The 17583-nt window shown below is 44.6% G+C and overlaps 1 long non-coding RNA gene across 1 annotated transcript in view; it reads left to right on the forward strand.

Moving 5' to 3' along the window:
* LOC134993422 (uncharacterized) overlaps window positions 1-17583 on the forward strand; it is a 72773-nt gene that overhangs the window by 13917 nt on the left and 41273 nt on the right. The window contains exon 2 of the long non-coding RNA XR_010197267.1: window positions 2227-2295. This is a non-coding gene — a long non-coding RNA (uncharacterized LOC134993422). The remainder of the gene's footprint in view (window positions 1-2226; window positions 2296-17583) is intronic.

Raw genomic sequence — 17583 nt, forward strand, 5'->3', positions numbered from 1 at the left:
CGAAAGGAGAATCTCATTTCAAATAAGATAATATTGGAGTTGGCAGTGGAATCAAGGCCTGTTTTCCCTGTTTCCCCAACACAGAGCCACTACACACATAGACCAACCACAGTCAATGTATGAGCTGCAGTCATTCTGCGGCAAGCTGTCGGTATCTGACAATAGGAGCAAAGAAGAAAGAGTGCAGGGATAGAAAGAATACAGTCTCTAGCGCAGTGGTGGACAACAGTTGGATCCATGACCTCCGACCTTTTACTTGTAGCCTCCCGAACCTTAACCTGTGGCCAAAAGCTTCTTCCTGCTTTGGCAGATTTATTTGTTATAGCTTCTTTATCTCATATTAAAATGCTTGCTGGTATGTGATTACAAGTGGATGTATCTTTATTTGATTTCATTTATCGTTTTTACTAAGATTTAAGTTAGGCTGACCATATTATCCCTTTAACCTGGGACACTCATGAATTACACAGGTTCTGTGGCTGGCTGACTACAAGCCTGCATTTCACCTGGTTTTAAGCAGCCACAGAACCCGTGTAAGTCATGAGTGTCCCAGGTTAAAGGGATAATGTATGCTCAGCCTAAATAAGTGTATACGGTCCCTGAATTGTTTCCTTCAGCACAGTGCTTGAAATGGGATGTCTGTAGGGCTGCGGTCACCTCCACCTCCTCAGGTTCCAATGGCTCCTTGGATTTTTTATTTTGCTACGCTGCGTAGATGGCATCATAACATTGCGGTGCTGCTGCAAAGACAAGCATGGGCCACTAGGCAGTGTGGTAAAGACAAGAAGGTAAGAGGTAGCTGGAGATACACTGGTGAGGGCACTGGGCAGAAACATGGGAAATGCGCTGGATAGATGCAGGGTGGTGTAAAAGAATGACTGAGCTGGAGAAATGAAGGAGTGAGCTAGAGAGATACATGGGGCTGAGCTGGAGAGGCAGAATGGTGGCTGGGAAAAGACAGTGGTTGAGCTGGAAAGACAGAAGTGGGCTGGAGATATACAGGGAGCTGGAAAGGCAGAAGTGGGCTGGAGATATACAGGGAGCTGGAAAGGTAGAAGGGGAACTGGAGAAATGCAGGTGGCTGAACTGGATAGAAGCGTGGGGTTGGCATTGGAGAGATAGAAGGGCTGAGCTGGGGAGATATAGGGGGTAAGCTGGAGACACACAGAAGAATGGTGCTGGAAAGATGCAGAAGGATGGTACTGGAGAAATGCGGGGGGAGTGGCACTATAGAGACACATGGGGAATGGTGTTGTAAAGACACAGGGGTTGGTGCTGTAGAGACGCAGAGGGACAACATTGGAGAGTCATAGGAGGCTGGCTCACTGCACTGTCTGCTGTGGAAGTCTCAGCTGGTGGTAGGAGTGTTAAAAAGAGGCTAAAATGTACTTCACACTACTATCATTGTCCCTAAAGCTTCTGGGGGGCTGGAGTGACCCATGGCTGTGGATTCAAATTTCGATATACCCCCCCCCCCTCCCCCCATCCGCCACACTTCCAAATTTTCACTTTGAACACTTCCTCAGCATGTAAGTACATATTAACATACAGATCTGCCACTGGTCCATGAATATTTTACTTTATGTATAAAAATAAATAAATAATCACCATATAAATTGAAATACTAGAAGTACTTTTACAAACTCTACTGTGACATTTTTATGTTGAAAACATACCATGTTTTCGGATGTGCCTTGTACGCTGTGGTTTTGGAACAACTGAGGACATTTTCAGAATGCCCTAAAAAAGTTAATACGGTCATGTTGATAAAGTGGCACTACATTGGACTGAGACAATGGAATATTAAAAAACACCGAACTTAAAGGCCAGAATGCCGCACCATCCACCATAGCTATGAATTTGGTCTTACATATGCTTAAAAAAAAAACAAGGCAAGATTTCAAAAACAAGTACTTTATTTTACTTTACTATGGCTGAACTCATTTAGAGTTAGATTGCGGGCAAACAAAAGACTTGACTTGTGGCCCCATATTTATATAACCATAAGGTGCGTGTACATTTCAAATGCAATAAAATAGAGGTGCTCTTCATTGGGAGGAGGCCATCTTATGCTCCACCATTTGCTGCTGCTCCTGACCCATCTCTTCTCTCCCTACACTGGGCTGTGGCTGAGACAACCTTCCTACCCCTGCAGTGAGGAGAGGACTGAAGAAAAATATGTCTTACTCTGTGTGTCATATATCCTTACCTTCTTCTCTGTAACAGAAAGAATCTGCGATCTTCAGAACCTGTGGGGCCTTGCTTTTGCGGTTGGAAATGCAGATACAGCAACAGGTATTACAGATGTCTGTTGTAATTTTCAGGGGATCCTTAGTATTTGCAGATATCCTGCAAATATCATTTTATTAATTTGTCCCTATAAGTCCTAAAAATGCCACAGGTATATGATTTGATTCTGTTGTGGCTGGTGAGGACATGTTGGTGGCAATTGATTTTTCTAAATTACATCAATATTTGTAGAAACTTATACACAGTTTACTAAAAGTTGTGTAGAGGATTGTAGTCCTGGACAGATGAAAGGTATGCCAAGAACTCTTCGTCTTTTTATTGTAGTACAAAATAACATCATATACTGATTAAAACAAGAAAAAAAAAGTGGTAAAAGTACTAAGACAAAATCTATCTGTATCAAAGGGCATGATTCAGCTATTCTAGTAAATAAAATAAAACTACTGTAGATAAGGATATTATTAGAAAGCAAAACATGGCATTCACTGACTTTCACTAGTGAACTAGTGAACTCTGAAACCATCTCACCGAGCGTCACTACTTAGCTTCAAAGTTTACAGAGGTCTTGTTAATTTATACTGAAACTTTATTGCTACATAATATTATGTTTATGATCATTTACCCAGCGCAGTGTATGATCTAACAGGCAACAGTTTCCCTATTGTACATCGTTGTTACTGACAGAACATAACCACTTCCAAGATAGGGGTTTATTGGGGAAGGGGCTCAGTAACTGTTCCATAGCAACACTCATATCAGTAAAAAAAATGATTGCGTTGTCCCTTGGGATAAGCACTACAGTAATGCCATAAGCACTACAGTAGTGCCCAACACAAAGGAATGTCAACTATTAAAGTGTGAACACGTGGTACACTGATAATGAAAGTATGTGTAATATTCTCTCTCATACTGACAATAAATTAAAAAGATGATTTCCAAAAATGAAAAACAATGGGTTACAGGTATTTAATGATAACTAAAGTCTAATGCAATAATTTGGAATGTATGCGTACCCATGGAATGGAATGTACAATATAAAATACAATGGGGGTAATTCCAAGTTGATCGCAGCAGGAGTTTTGTTAGTAATTGGGCAAAACCATGTGCACTGCAGGGGAGGCAGATATAACATGTGCAGAGAGAGTTAGATTTGGGTGGGGTGTGTTCAATCTGCAATCTAATTTGCAGTGTAAAAATAAAGCAGCCAGTATTTACCCTGCACAGAAATAAAATAACCCACCCAAATCTAACTCTCTCTGCACATGTTATATCTGCCTCCCCTGCAGTGCACATGGTTTTGCCCAATTGCTATCAAAAATCCTGCTGCGATCAACTTGGAATTACCCCCCATATTCGTACGATATAGGGGTCTATGGTCTATGCCTTAGAGAGAGAGAGAGAGAGAGAGAGAGAGAGAGAGAGAGAGAGAGAGAGAGAGACGTTGTATGGAGCTAAAACCAGCCAATCAGCTACTAATTGACATGTTACAAGCTGGGTTTGAAAAATGACAGGAGCTAGTTGGTCGCTATTTTACCTCTCTCCACTTTATCTCTCTCCAAGGCTTAGTACACAGACCCCAGAGTCACATTTCCCCTGATCAATCTATGGAGTGCAATTTATTGTAGTGAACAGAACACTGTAAGGGAGATGTATCAAGTCTTGCAGCGAGATAAAGTTGAGAAGTTGCCCAAAGCAACCAATAATCTTCTGTCATTTCAAAGACTGTGCTAGATAAATGACAGTTAGAAGCTTTGGGCAACTTCTCCCTTGTATCTCTCTCCAAGCCGTAGTGATGCGAAAATATGCCAAAGTAGGCAGGAGGTGTCTGAAGAAAAAAGACTCCCCCTACTGACATTGTAGATCCGAGTGCTGCGTCTGAAGAAGCAGCATCGAAACTCCATTGGTCACGATGGACATCAACCAACTAAATTTAAGATTACTCAGAAATGGCAACAGGACTCTTTTGCTGGGGCCAGGAAATCAGCATCTGACAATGCATACCCTGGCCTTGGCACGTCTTTGCTGCTCCCGCCCCCAAATGGCTCAGGGACGAGAGCGATCTCACAGTACTCATCCTGCACATGCACAGTCCAAACACCATCGGAGTTGTACGCAAGCCATTAGGCTGATTTGTCTTTGCAGATCTCTAATTTTATTGTGTAAACATGGGCGTAACTATAGTGGGTGAAAGGGGTGCCATTGCTATGGGGCCCAGCGGCTTAGGGGGGCCTAGACTCAGGTTATATAGATGCATACCAATTTCCCAGATTTGCCTGCTAAGCAATTGGGTCTGATCCATTGGCCTGCCTGAATTGTGTGACATTACATTTTCAATGTGAGGTGTTTGTAGCATTCTTGCCGACATTCTGGCTGCCCCCTCCGGGAGGATGCAGCTAGGACGGCACAGCTAGGGGGCATGGTGCGACATGAGGGGTTTTGTGGGAGGATTAATGAAGCTGTATAGGGGGTGGGAAGGAGGCATGACCGTGTGATACATCACCGTGGCCCCTCCGCCTCTATGCAGTGGCGGGTTTGTTGCTCTGGGCTTACAAAGTTCTGGTTATGCACCTGTTTGTACCCATACTGTATGTGGGCTGTCAGGCTCACTGTAACAGAAAAGAAATATGTCTATTTCCAGGTTTTACCCAAATTAAACACGATACCACATATAGTATGTGAAAATATTAATGCCATATATGAATACTAAACAGAAAAACAATTGCTGAAAGCATGAGGAATATATTCATACTTTGATCAAAACCTTTAAGCTTGCAGCCCAATACAAAGGGTTCCTCATTTTCTGCAAATCCCTACACTGGCATATATACTTCGTACATCATTATATTGCAGTTACATTGTACTCACTTTCATACGCAAACGCAGGGGGGGTTCTGATTGCCCAGAAACCCCCCTTCACATTGCCATCGACTCAAATTATGATCACAATAGAAATAGTATGTAGGGGGTTATTCAGTAGCACACGCTACTTAGAAGCGATCGCATTTTTCATCTCTGCATGTACGTGGGCAGGGAGATTCGATCGCAGGCAGAGGCGTTCGCAGGGCATCGATGTGGCGTTGTCGGGGCATAGCGTGGAAAACAGGTGGGTCGGCGACATTTTCAGGGCGGCCGCATGACACCACACATGACCACTGTGAAGTGGAAAATGGCCACGGCCCGACTGCCTAAGCAGCTAGGCTCCAGAGGAAGGGGGGCTACTGTAAATCAGCGATGGCAATTGTATCGCTAGCCACCATTAGCATGCTGGGCGGCTTTGCCCTGTGCTGGGCGGCCCTCAGCATGCGAGAGATAGCAGTTGCAGTTTTGCTATTGTAGCAAAACTACAACTGAAGCTGAATAAGGCCCATGGGCCCTCATTCCGAGTTGTTTGCTCGCTAGCTGCTTTTAGCAGCATTGCACACGCTAAGCCTCCGCCTACTCAGAGTGAGTATTAGCTTTGCAGAATTGCGAACGAAAGATTAGCAGAATTGCGAATAGAATAGCGATTAGAAATTTCTTTGCAGTTTCCGAGTAGCTCAAGACTTACTCTGCCACTGCGATCAGTTCAGTCCTTTTCGTTCCTGGTTTGACGTCACAAACACACCCAGCGTTCGCCCAGCCACTCCCCCGTTTCTCCAGACACTCCCGCGTTTTTCCCTGACACGCCTGCGTTTTTTCGCACACACCCATAAAACGGTCAGTTTCCGCCCAGAAACACCCACTTCCTGTCAATCACACTCCGATCACCAGAACGATGAAAAATCTTCGCTAAGCCGTGAGTAAAATACCAAACTTTTGTGCTAATTTACTTGGCGCAGGCGCATTGCATGCGCAGTTTGCGACTTATCGCACCGATGCGAAGAAAAAGAACGAGCGAACAACTCGGAATGAGGGCCATAATGCGATTACTAGAGCTGCTGCCACAACATGCAGTTTAAGAGACAGAGTGGAACTGCTGTTAGCACCAGGAGGTGCGCGTCCTGGCCGTTGCCTAGGAGCCGGGATGCCGCACCTCCAGCTGACCCCGGCGCCTAGCAACAGGTGGACGCAGGGTGCAAGGTCTCCTGGTCCCCGCCCGGCGCCTAGCAACAGGCTGATGCTGGGCGCTGTGGGCCGCCGCACTCCTTGGCAGCGGGGACGCCGGAAGCAGAAGGCGTTCCCCATTGCTTAAGTTTTTAGTACGTGCAGCAGGGCAGCTGCACTTATTATTAACTAGGGTTCTGATGGGCATAGCCCATTTATGTTCTTCCCCAGTGCACTCCCAAAACGCTTGTGATAGTTCCTGCTTTTGTGAGAACCTGTCGGCTCGTGTGAGAACCTGTCAGCCAGTGAAATACCCGTGATTCTGAGACCCTGCCAGACTGATTTGTTGATCTGATCCAGCTAGCCTTGAATTCAGGTTTTGGTGTGGAGTTTCCACACAGGCACTGTCTTACCTACATTTCTTTATTGTATTCACCTTGGGGGTCATTCCGAGTTGTTCGCTCGCTAGCTGTGTTTAGCAGCCTTGCAAACGCTATGCCGCCTCCCACTGGGAGTGTATTTTAGCTTAGCAGAAGTGCGTACGAAAGGATCGCAGAGCGGCTACAAAATTATTTTGTGCAGTTTCAGAGTAGCTTCAGACCTACTCAACGCTTGCGATCACTTCAGACTGTTCAGTTCCTGTTTTGACATCTCGAATACGCCCTGCGTTCGCCCAGCCACAACTGCGTTTTTCCTGGCACGCCTACGGTCAGTTGACACCCAGAAACGCCCTCTTCCTGTCAATCACTCTGCGGCCAGCTTCGCTAGACCTTGTGTGAAACGATATCGTTCTTTGTAATAGTACGACGCGTGTGCGCATTTGCGCAGAAGTGCAGTTTTTTTGCCTGATCGCTGCACAGCGAACGAAAGCAGCTAGCGATCAACTCGGGATGATTCCTCCTTGTGCATTGTTGCATTTACAAATCATTTGTATTTACAGTCTCGTTGTTCATAACACCCTGTGCATTGTTACATGTACATAGTGATTGTGTTTATATTATATCCTAACCTGTGCATTGTTGCACTCAAATGCACTCCTAATTTATTCCTCAGTCTGTGCCTTAGCATAGTAGTAAGGTTGTGTTTGGTGAACGTCTCACAGTACTGCATTTACCCCTGCCCAGCCTTCGATGATCGCCTTGTCCATAGGTAAAACTTGAGGGCATCTAAGTACAGGGTGGACCTAATTCGCCCTGGAAAGGCGGCTGCTATAGGAGAAGCCTAGCATTGCAGGAGGCTAGAAGACTGCTGGGCAGTAGGTAATTGCATGAGCACCACATGTACCACCTATACACCTACGGAACTGAGTGTAATCATAACAGCTGCTTGCACATGCCCAGTGGTAGCAGCTTCTTTCTTCTATCAAGTTTGCTGTGTGTGTGGATCTGAGCGTACAATCAGTGCACTAGACCAGAGAGTAGCTACCAGGAAGAAGAGACAGGTGCTTTACTATGAGGTGGAATAATTAGTGCTTTGAAAATGCAGTACTGTTTGTTTATTTATGTATTATGGGCTAGTTACCAGCCCATCAAAATGACAGAACAACATAACAGTAATGTCAGCGCCGGCGGCTGTGTGCTGCTGAATGGAGCAACACTCTAATTGCTCCATCGACCACCATCTAGTGGCCAACGGGGCTCAAACCACTTGAATTCCCCCCATAGAGGTGAGGAGCAGCATTAGGAGGGTTACCTTTTCCTGACCACTTATGCTGTTTATATTAGTTACATATGTTTTATACAGTATAGCCTACAGTATATCATAGATCATCTATAGTTTTAATAATTCTTAATTTCATACACTATCCAGTGCATAAAAAGACTAATGTATGTAATATATATGTTCAGAGTCTGTATTAGGTTTTTCTACTGCTCCACCAGACTCCTGGTGATTGGAGATTGCATTTGGAAACCCCCCCTCGAGAAATCGTGTGTTTGACCCTGACATCCCATATACAAAGGCTGACATCAAGACCAGGGCTGGAACGTGATCTATGTCCAGAAAGACCTTACATAGTGTTGATTGACAGCAGCAGGACAAAAACATAAAGGAAACATGCCTGTGCTCCGTTTTACCTGCATTGTATATGGTACCAGCTGCATGGCAATATTACTGCCATGCATGATTGATATCAGTCACGTACAGTACATGTATATGTGTGCGCCGCAAACTGCCTGATGCATGTGCCTAACGGCAGAGATATCACGTGCAGCTCCAGGCTAGTGTTGCCAGCTCCGCTGAGTATCCCTGATAAATGCCAGAGATAAGCGATCTATTATCAAGTGAGAGGCAGCGATAAAAAAAATCCTAATTACCTTTGTGATCTGGAGAAAAATATGCTCCTTAGACCTTAATCATTGTCCACCGGTCACTGCAAAGAACTCCATCTGTATGAAAGAGAACTATTACTAGTTAGCTCTAACCTGTCTGCAGTACAAGGAAACTGGGCCTTATTCTGCTTCGTTCGGTACTGTGATGCGATCGCATTTTCCCGAATTTCCGCGTGTGTGTGTGGCTAGGGTATATGCGATTGCATCGCAGTGATGTGAATGCTACTCTCTGATTGACAGGCAGAGGCATTTGTGTGGTCGTCAGGGGCCGCAACATGGGGTGACGGGTGCAAGGAGATGGAAACACGGATGGGCCTGGGCCATTTTAGGGGCGGCAGATTGACGTCACACGTGGCCACTGCGAACAGAAAAATGGTGGCAGTCTGTCTGATAGGCGGGGGGGGGGGGGTCAACCCTCATTTCCGATTTGCGATCGAATTGTTGGCTGCCGATTAGCATGCTGGGTGGCCTTGCCCTGCGCTGGGCGGCCCCCAACATGTGATTTTAGACAGTTGCAGTTTTGCGTTTTTTAACAAAACTGCAACTGATGCTGAATAAGGTCCATTGTCCTATAGATCATTCAGAAGATGTTTTTTAGAATAAAGTTTTTTGCCTTAAAAATATAAATTCATAACACTTACTAAAGCTATGTGTGTACACAGCTTATCCTGTATTTTTAACTTATGCTATATACTGTGTACTAAGGGGAAAATGTGGTAAACGGGGGTTTTCGGGGTTTTACCACATTTTCAAATGTACTAAGACTCCACCGCCGGGTTTTCGCCGCCGGGCGTATCGCCATCTTTTGATGGCGATAACCTATAGAAGCGTATGGGCTTCTTACCGCTGCCGACCTGTGCCGCTCACGACGACATCCCACCCCCGGCCCCCTTCCTCTTTCTGCGGCTGCAGGGGGAGAAGGAGGAGCCCGGGGCTGGGAGGTGACGGAAGCCGCCACAAACCCTCTCCTGCAGACCATCACTGATCGCAGGACACCCCTGGCATCGCTTTGCGATACTAATGGCACATGTTAGTACATATGCGATTAGCATCATTGGGGTGACCGGCGATGACCCGCGATCAGTGATATTACATCCCGCCGATAATGTGAAGGCTTTCTAATCTTTTCTTCTTTGAAAATAATAATTTCTATGATTACACTAATTTTTATAGGCCGTAAAACAAAGCGTGTCATTGTTAAGCATCGAGTTTATCACAATGCCGCCTTCTAAGTAGCGCCACGTATCTCTGCTGAAGTGATATGTAACCGATCAAGGTCCAGGCATCAGTATTTGAAGATTGTACATGTGCTGTAATACATAACTGTTCAACCTCTAAGGGTTGTTATTAGAGATGAGCGGGTTCGGTTCCTCGGAAACCGAACCCGCCCGAACTTCAGGTTTTTTTACACGGGTCCGAGCGACTCGGATCTTCCCGCCTTGCTCGGTTAACCCGAGCGCGCCCGAACGTCATCATCCCGCTGTCGGATTCTCGCGAGGCTCGGATTCTATCGCGAGACTCGGATTCTATATAAGGAGCCGCGCGTCGCCGCCATTTTCACACGTGCATTGAGATTCATAGGGAGAGGACGTGGCTGGCGTCCTCTCCGTTTATAGAGAAGAGAGTGAGACAGTAGAGAGAGACACAGTAGTAATTTTGGGGAGCATTAGGAGGAGTACTAGACTAGTTACTTGCTGAAGTGATAGATAGTGTGACTGTATTATCTGACTTGTGGGGGAGACACTGACAGTGGGGAGCAGTTAGAGTCTGAGAGCAGGACTCAGGAGTACATATAACGTACAGTGCACACTTTTGCTGCCAGAGTGCCACACTGCCATTGTGACCACACTGACCACCAGTATAATATATATTGTGATTGTCTGCTTAAGAGTACTACTTGCAAGTTGCTGACAGTGTGACCAGTGACCTGACCACCAGTTTAATAATCACCACCAGTTTAATATATATATATATATATATATATAATTGTATATAATATATATATAATATTGTATACCACCTACCCGTGGTTTTTTTTTTCTTTCTTCTTTATACATACTACTATAGTAGCTTACTGTAGCAGTCTGCGGTGCTGCTGAGCTGACAGTGTCCAGCAGGTCCGTCATCAGTCATTACATAATAAATATATCTACCTGTCCGGCTGCAGTACTAGTGTGATATAATATATATTGATTTCATCTCATTATCATCCAGTCTATATTAGCAGCAGACACAGTACGGTAGTCCACGGCTGTAGCTACCTCTGTGTCGGCAGTCGCTCGTCCATCCATAATTGTATACCACCTACCCGTGGTTTTTTTTTTCCTTTCTTCTTTATACATACTACTATAGTAGCTTACTGTAGCAGTCTGCGGTGCTGCTGAGCTGACAGTGTCCAGCAGGTCCGTCATCAGTCATTACATAATAAATATATCTACCTGTCCGGCTGCAGTACTAGTGTGATATAATATATATTGATTTCATCTCATTATCATCCAGTCTATATTAGCAGCAGACACAGTACGGTAGTCCACGGCTGTAGCTACCTCTGTGTCGGCAGTCGCTCGTCCATCCATAATTGTATACCACCTACCCGTGGTTTTTTTCTTTTCTTTCTTCTTTATACATACTACTATAGTAGCTTACTGTAGCAGTCTGCGGTGCTGCTGAGCTGACAGTGTCCAGCAGGTCCGTCATCAGCCATTACATAATAAATATATCTACCTGTCCGGCTGCAGTACTAGTGTGATATAATATATATTGATTTCATCTCATTATCATCCAGTCTATATTAGCAGCAGACACAGTACGGTAGTCCACGGCTGTAGCTACCTCTGTGTCGGCAGTCGCTCGTCCATCCATAATTGTATACCACCTACCCGTGGTTTTTTTTTTTCTTTCTTCTTTATACATACTACTATAGTAGCTTACTGTAGCAGTCTGCGGTGCTGCTGAGCTGACAGTGTCCAGCAGGTCCGTTATCAGTCATTACATAATAAATATATCTACCTGTCCGGCTGCAGTACTAGTGTGATATAATATATATTGATTTCATCTCATTATCATCCAGTCTATATTAGCAGCAGACACAGTACGGTAGTCCACGGCTGTAGCTACCTCTGTGTCGGCAGTCGCTCGTCCATCCATAATTGTATACCACCTACCCGTTTTTTTTTTTTTTCTTCTTGATACATACTACTATAGTAGCTTACTGTAGCAGTCTGCGGTGCTGCTGAGCTGACAGTGTCCAGCAGGTCCGTCATCAGTCATTACATAATAAATATATATACCTGTCCGGCTGCAGTACTAGTGATATTATATATATATATATATTAATTTCATCTCATTATCATCCAGTCTATATTAGCAGCAGACACAGTACGGTAGTCCACGGCTGTAGCTACCTCTGTGTCGGCAGTCGCTGGTCCATCCATAATTGTATACCACCTACCCGTGGGTTTTTTTTTCTTTCTTCTTGATACATACTACTATAGTAGCTTACTGTAGCAGTCTGCGGTGCTGCTGAGCTGACAGTGTCCAGCAGGTCCGTCATCAGTCATTACATAATAAATATATATACCTGTCCGGCTGCAGTACTAGTGATATTATATATATATATATTAATTTCATCTCATTATCATCCAGTCTATATTAGCAGCAGACACAGTACGGTAGTCCACGGCTGTAGCTACCTCTGTGTCGGCAGTCGCTGGTCCATCCATAATTGTATACCACCTACCCGTGGTTTTTTTTTTCTTTCTTCTTGATACATACTACTATAGTAGCTTACTGTAGCAGTCTGCGGTGCTGCTGAGCTGACAGTGTCCAGCAGGTCCGTCATCAGTCATTACATAATAAATATATATACCTGTCCGGCTGCAGTACTAGTGATATTATATATATATATATATATATATATATATATTAATTTCATCTCATTATCATCCAGTCTATATTAGCAGCAGACACAGTATGGTAGTCCACGGCTGTAGCTACCTCTGTGTCGGCAGTCGCTGGTCCATCCATAATTGTATACCACCTACCCGTGGTTTTTTTTTTCTTTCTTCTTTATACATACTACTATAGTAGCTTACTGTAGCAGTCTGCGGTGCTGCTGAGCTGACAGTGTCCAGCAGGTCCGTCATCAGTCATTACATAATAAATATATCTACCTGTCCGGCTGCAGTACTAGTGTGATATAATATATATTGATTTCATCTCATTATCATCCAGTCTATATTAGCAGCAGACACAGTACGGTAGTCCACGGCTGTAGCTACCTCTGTGTCGGCAGTCGCTCGTCCATCCATAATTGTATACCACCTACCCGTGTTTTTTTTTCTTTTCTTTCTTCTTTATACATACTACTATAGTAGCTTACTGTAGCAGTCTGCGGTGCTGCTGAGCTGACAGTGTCCAGCAGGTCCGTCATCAGTCATTACATAATAAATATATCTACCTGTCCGGCTGCAGTACTAGTGTGATATAATATATATTGATTTCATCTCATTATCATCCAGTCTATATTAGCAGCAGACACAGTACGGTAGTCCACGGCTGTAGCTACCTCTGTGTCGGCAGTCGCTCGTCCATCCATAATTGTATACCACCTACCCGTGGTTTTTTTTTTTCTTTCTTCTTTATACATACTACTATAGTAGCTTACTGTAGCAGTCTGCGGTGCTGCTGAGCTGACAGTGTCCAGCAGGTCCGTCATCAGTCATTACATAATAAATATATCTACCTGTCCGGCTGCAGTACTAGTGTGATATAATATATATTGATTTCATCTCATTATCATCCAGTCTATATTAGCAGCAGACACAGTACGGTAGTCCACGGCTGTAGCTACCTCTGTGTCGGCAGTCGCTCGTCCATCCATAATTGTATACCACCTACCCGTGTTTTTTTTTTTTCTTTCTTCTTTATACATACTACTATAGTAGCTTACTGTAGCAGTCTGCGGTGCTGCTGAGCTGACAGTGTCCAGCAGGTCCGTCATCAGTCATTACATAATAAATATATCTACCTGTCCGGCTGCAGTACTAGTGTGATATAATATATATTGATTTCATCTCATTATCATCCAGTCTATATTAGCAGCAGACACAGTACGGTAGTCCACGGCTGTAAGAAAGAAAACACCGATTTCTGCGCAATTAACACTCCGAATGCAGCCTAGTTTTAAAACAGGGAATTCACCAAAAAACCCAGAAATAAGTGCACAATAGGAAATGAAATAAAACCAAAGGCGCAGAACAGAGAAGTACCATGTAAATGATGGCAACACCACAACCTGATTCTCTTCTCAATAGGTGTAAGTGTTGCTTGTTGTTGCAAGATCCATTCCAGGTATTTGACCTTGGAAAAGAAAGGATGTATAGTGTAACACCGTTTGATCTATAATATCCCAACTCTTTATTAGTATCACACTCACATGCAGGTAAATGTAAACTCGCATATAAAAGATCCACCAATGTGGATACGACCAGTTCTCCCTTCACGTTTTTTCTTAGGGTCAATACCTCGGAAGAAATGTATTTAGTGCAACACTGTGAGGTTTTTTAACACAGTTTTAATTAAAAGAATACACTCACATTCAATAAAAAAAATATAGAACATTAAAACATTGGGGGTTTTTTGGTCCTCACAAACAATGGAAATGAGTCCCAGCGATCCACATCAAAGGTCAGGTTCCAATTCCACCCCTCATGAATGTCCACGGTAAAAGTCCACGATAAAAGGCACCTTGCTTTTTGTTTTAATGTTCTATATTTTTTTATTGAATGTGAGTGTATTCTTTTAATTAAAACTGTGTTAAAAAACCTCACAGTGTTGCACTAAATACATTTCTTCCGAGGTATTGACCCTAAGAAAAAACGTGAAGGGAGAACTGGTCGTATCCACATTGGTGGATCTTTTATATGCGAGTTTACATTTACCTGCATGTGAGTGTGATACTAATAAAGAGTTGGGATATTATAGATCAAACGGTGTTACACTATACATCCTTTCTTTTCCAAGGTCAAATACCTGGAATGGATCTTGCAACAACAAGCAACACTTACACCTATTGAGAAGAGAATCAGGTTGTGGTGTTGCCATCATTTACATGTTACTTCTCTGTTCTGCGCCTTTGGTTTTATTTAATTTCCTATAGTCCACGGCTGTAGCTACCTCTGTGTCGGCAGTCGCTCGTCCATCCATAATTGTATACCACCTACCCGTGGTTTTTTTTTTCTTTCTTCTTGATACATACTACTATAGTAGCTTACTGTAGCAGTCTGCGGTGCTGCTGAGCTGACAGTGTCCAGCAGGTCCGTCATCAGTCATTACATAATAAATATATATACCTGTCCGGCTGCAGTACTAGTGATATTATATATATATATATTAATTTCATCTCATTATCATCCAGTCTATATTAGCAGCAGACACAGTATGGTAGTCCACGGCTGTAGCTACCTCTGTGTCGGCAGTCGCTGGTCCATCCATAAGTATACTAGTATCCATCCATCTCCATTGTTTACCTGAGGTGCCTTTTAGTTGTGCCTATTAAAATATGGAGAACAAAAATGTTGAGGTTCCAAAATTAGGGAAAGATCAAGATCCACTTCCACCTCGTGCTGAAGCTGCTGCCTCTAGTCATGGCGGAGACGATGAAATGCCAGCAACGTCGTCTGCCAAGGCCGATGCCCAATGTCATAGTACAGAGCATGTAAAATCCAAAACACCAAATATCAGTAAAAAAAGGACTCCAAAATCTAAAATAAAATTGTCGGAGGAGAAGCGTAAACTTGCCAATATGCCATTTACCACACGGAGTGGCAAGGAACGGCTGAGGCCCTGGCCTATGTTCATGGCTAGTGGTTCAGCTTCACATGAGGATGGAAGCACTCAGCCTCTCGCTAGAAAAATGAAAAGACTCAAGCTGGCAAAAGCACCGCAAAGAACTGTGCGTTCTTCGAAATCCCAAATCCACAAGGAGAGTCCAATTGTGTCGGTTGCGATGCCTGACCTTCCCAACACTGGACGTGAAGAGCATGCGCCTTCCACCATTTGCACGCCCCCTGCAAGTGCTGGAAGGAGCACCCGCAGTCCAGTTCCTGATAGTCAGATTGAAGATGTCAGTGTTGAAGTACACCAGGATGAGGAGGATATGGGTGTTGCTGGCGCTGGGGAGGAAATTGACAAGGAGGATTCTGATGGTGAGGTGGTTTGTTTAAGTCAGGCACCCGGGGAGACACCTGTTGTCCGTGGGAGGAATAGGGCCGTTGACATGCCTGGTGAAAATACCAAAAAAATCAGCTCTTCGGTGTGGAAGTATTTCACCAGAAATGCGGACAACATTTGTCAAGCCGTGTGTTGCCTTTGTCAAGCTGTAATAAGTAGGGGTAAGGACGTTAACCACCTCGGAACATCCTCCCTTATACGTCACCTGCAGCGCATTCATAATAAGTCAGTGACAAGTTCAAAAACTTTGGGCGACAGCGGAAGCAGTCCACTGACCAGTAAATCCCTTCCTCTTGTAACCAAGCTCACGCAAACCACCCCACCAACTCCCTCAGTGTCAATTTCCTCCTTCCCCAGGAATGCCAATAGTCCTGCAGGCCATGTCACTGGCAATTCTGACGAGTCCTCTCCTGCCTGGGATTCCTCCGATGCATCCTTGCGTGTAACGCCTACTGCTGCTGGCGCTGCTGTTGTTGCTGCTGGGAGTCGATGGTCATCCCAGAGGGGAAGTCGTAAGCCCACTTTTACTACTTCCACCAAGCAATTGACTGTCCAACAGTCCTTTGCGAGGAAGATGAAATATCACAGCAGTCATCCTGTTGCAAAGCGGATAACTGAGGCCTTGACAACTATGTTGGTGTTAGACGTGCGTCCGGTATCCGCCGTTAGTTCACAGGGAACTAGACAATTTCTTGAGGTAGTGTGCCCCCGTTACCAAATACCATCTAGGTTCCACTTCTCTAGGCAGGCGATACCGAGAATGTACACGGACGTCAGAAAAAGACTCACCAGTGTCCTAAAAAATGCAGTTGTACCCAATGTCCACTTAACCACGGACATGTGGACAAGTGGAGCAGGGCAGGGTCAGGACTATATGACTGTGACAGCCCACTGGGTAGATGTATGGACTCCCGCCGCAAGAACAGCAGCGGCGGCACCAGTAGCAGCATCTCGCAAACGCCAACTCTTTCCTAGGCAGGCTACGCTTTGTATCACCGGTTTCCAGAATACGCACACAGCTGAAAACCTCTTACGGCAACTGAGGAAGATCATCGCGGAATGGCTTACCCCAATTGGACTCTCCTGTGGATTTGTGGCATCGGACAACGCCAGCAATATTGTGTGTGCATTAAATATGGGCAAATTCCAGCACGTCCCATGTTTTGCACATACCTTGAATTTGGTGGTGCAGAATTTTTTAAAAAACGACAGGGGCGTGCAAGAGATGCTGTCGGTGGCCAGAAGAATTGCGGGACACTTTCGGCGTACAGGCACCACGTACAGAGGACTGGAGCACCACCAAAAACGCCTGAACCTGCCCTGCCATCATCTGAAGCAAGAAGTGGTAACGAGGTGGAATTCAACCCTATATATGCTTCAGAGGTTGGAGGAGCAGCAAAAGGCCATTCAAGCCTATACAATTGAGCACGATATAGGAGGTGGAATGTACCTGTCTCAAGCGCAGTGGAGAATGATTTCAACGTTGTGCAAGGTTCTGCAACCTTTTGAACTTGCCACACGTGAAGTCAGTTCAGACACTGCCAGCCTGAGTCAGGTCATTCCCCTCATCAGGCTTTTGCAGAAGAAGCTGGAGGCATTGAAGGAGGAGCTAAAAGGGAGCGATTCCGCTAGGCATGTGGGACTTGTGGATGGAGCCCTTAATTCGCTTAACAAGGATTCACGGGTGGTCAATCTGTTGAAATCAGAGCACTACATTTTGGCCACCGTGCTCGATCCTAGATTTAAA

Source organism: Pseudophryne corroboree, chromosome 1 (assembly GCF_028390025.1).
Source record: "Pseudophryne corroboree isolate aPseCor3 chromosome 1, aPseCor3.hap2, whole genome shotgun sequence".
Taxonomy (NCBI): Eukaryota; Metazoa; Chordata; class Amphibia; order Anura; family Myobatrachidae; genus Pseudophryne; species Pseudophryne corroboree.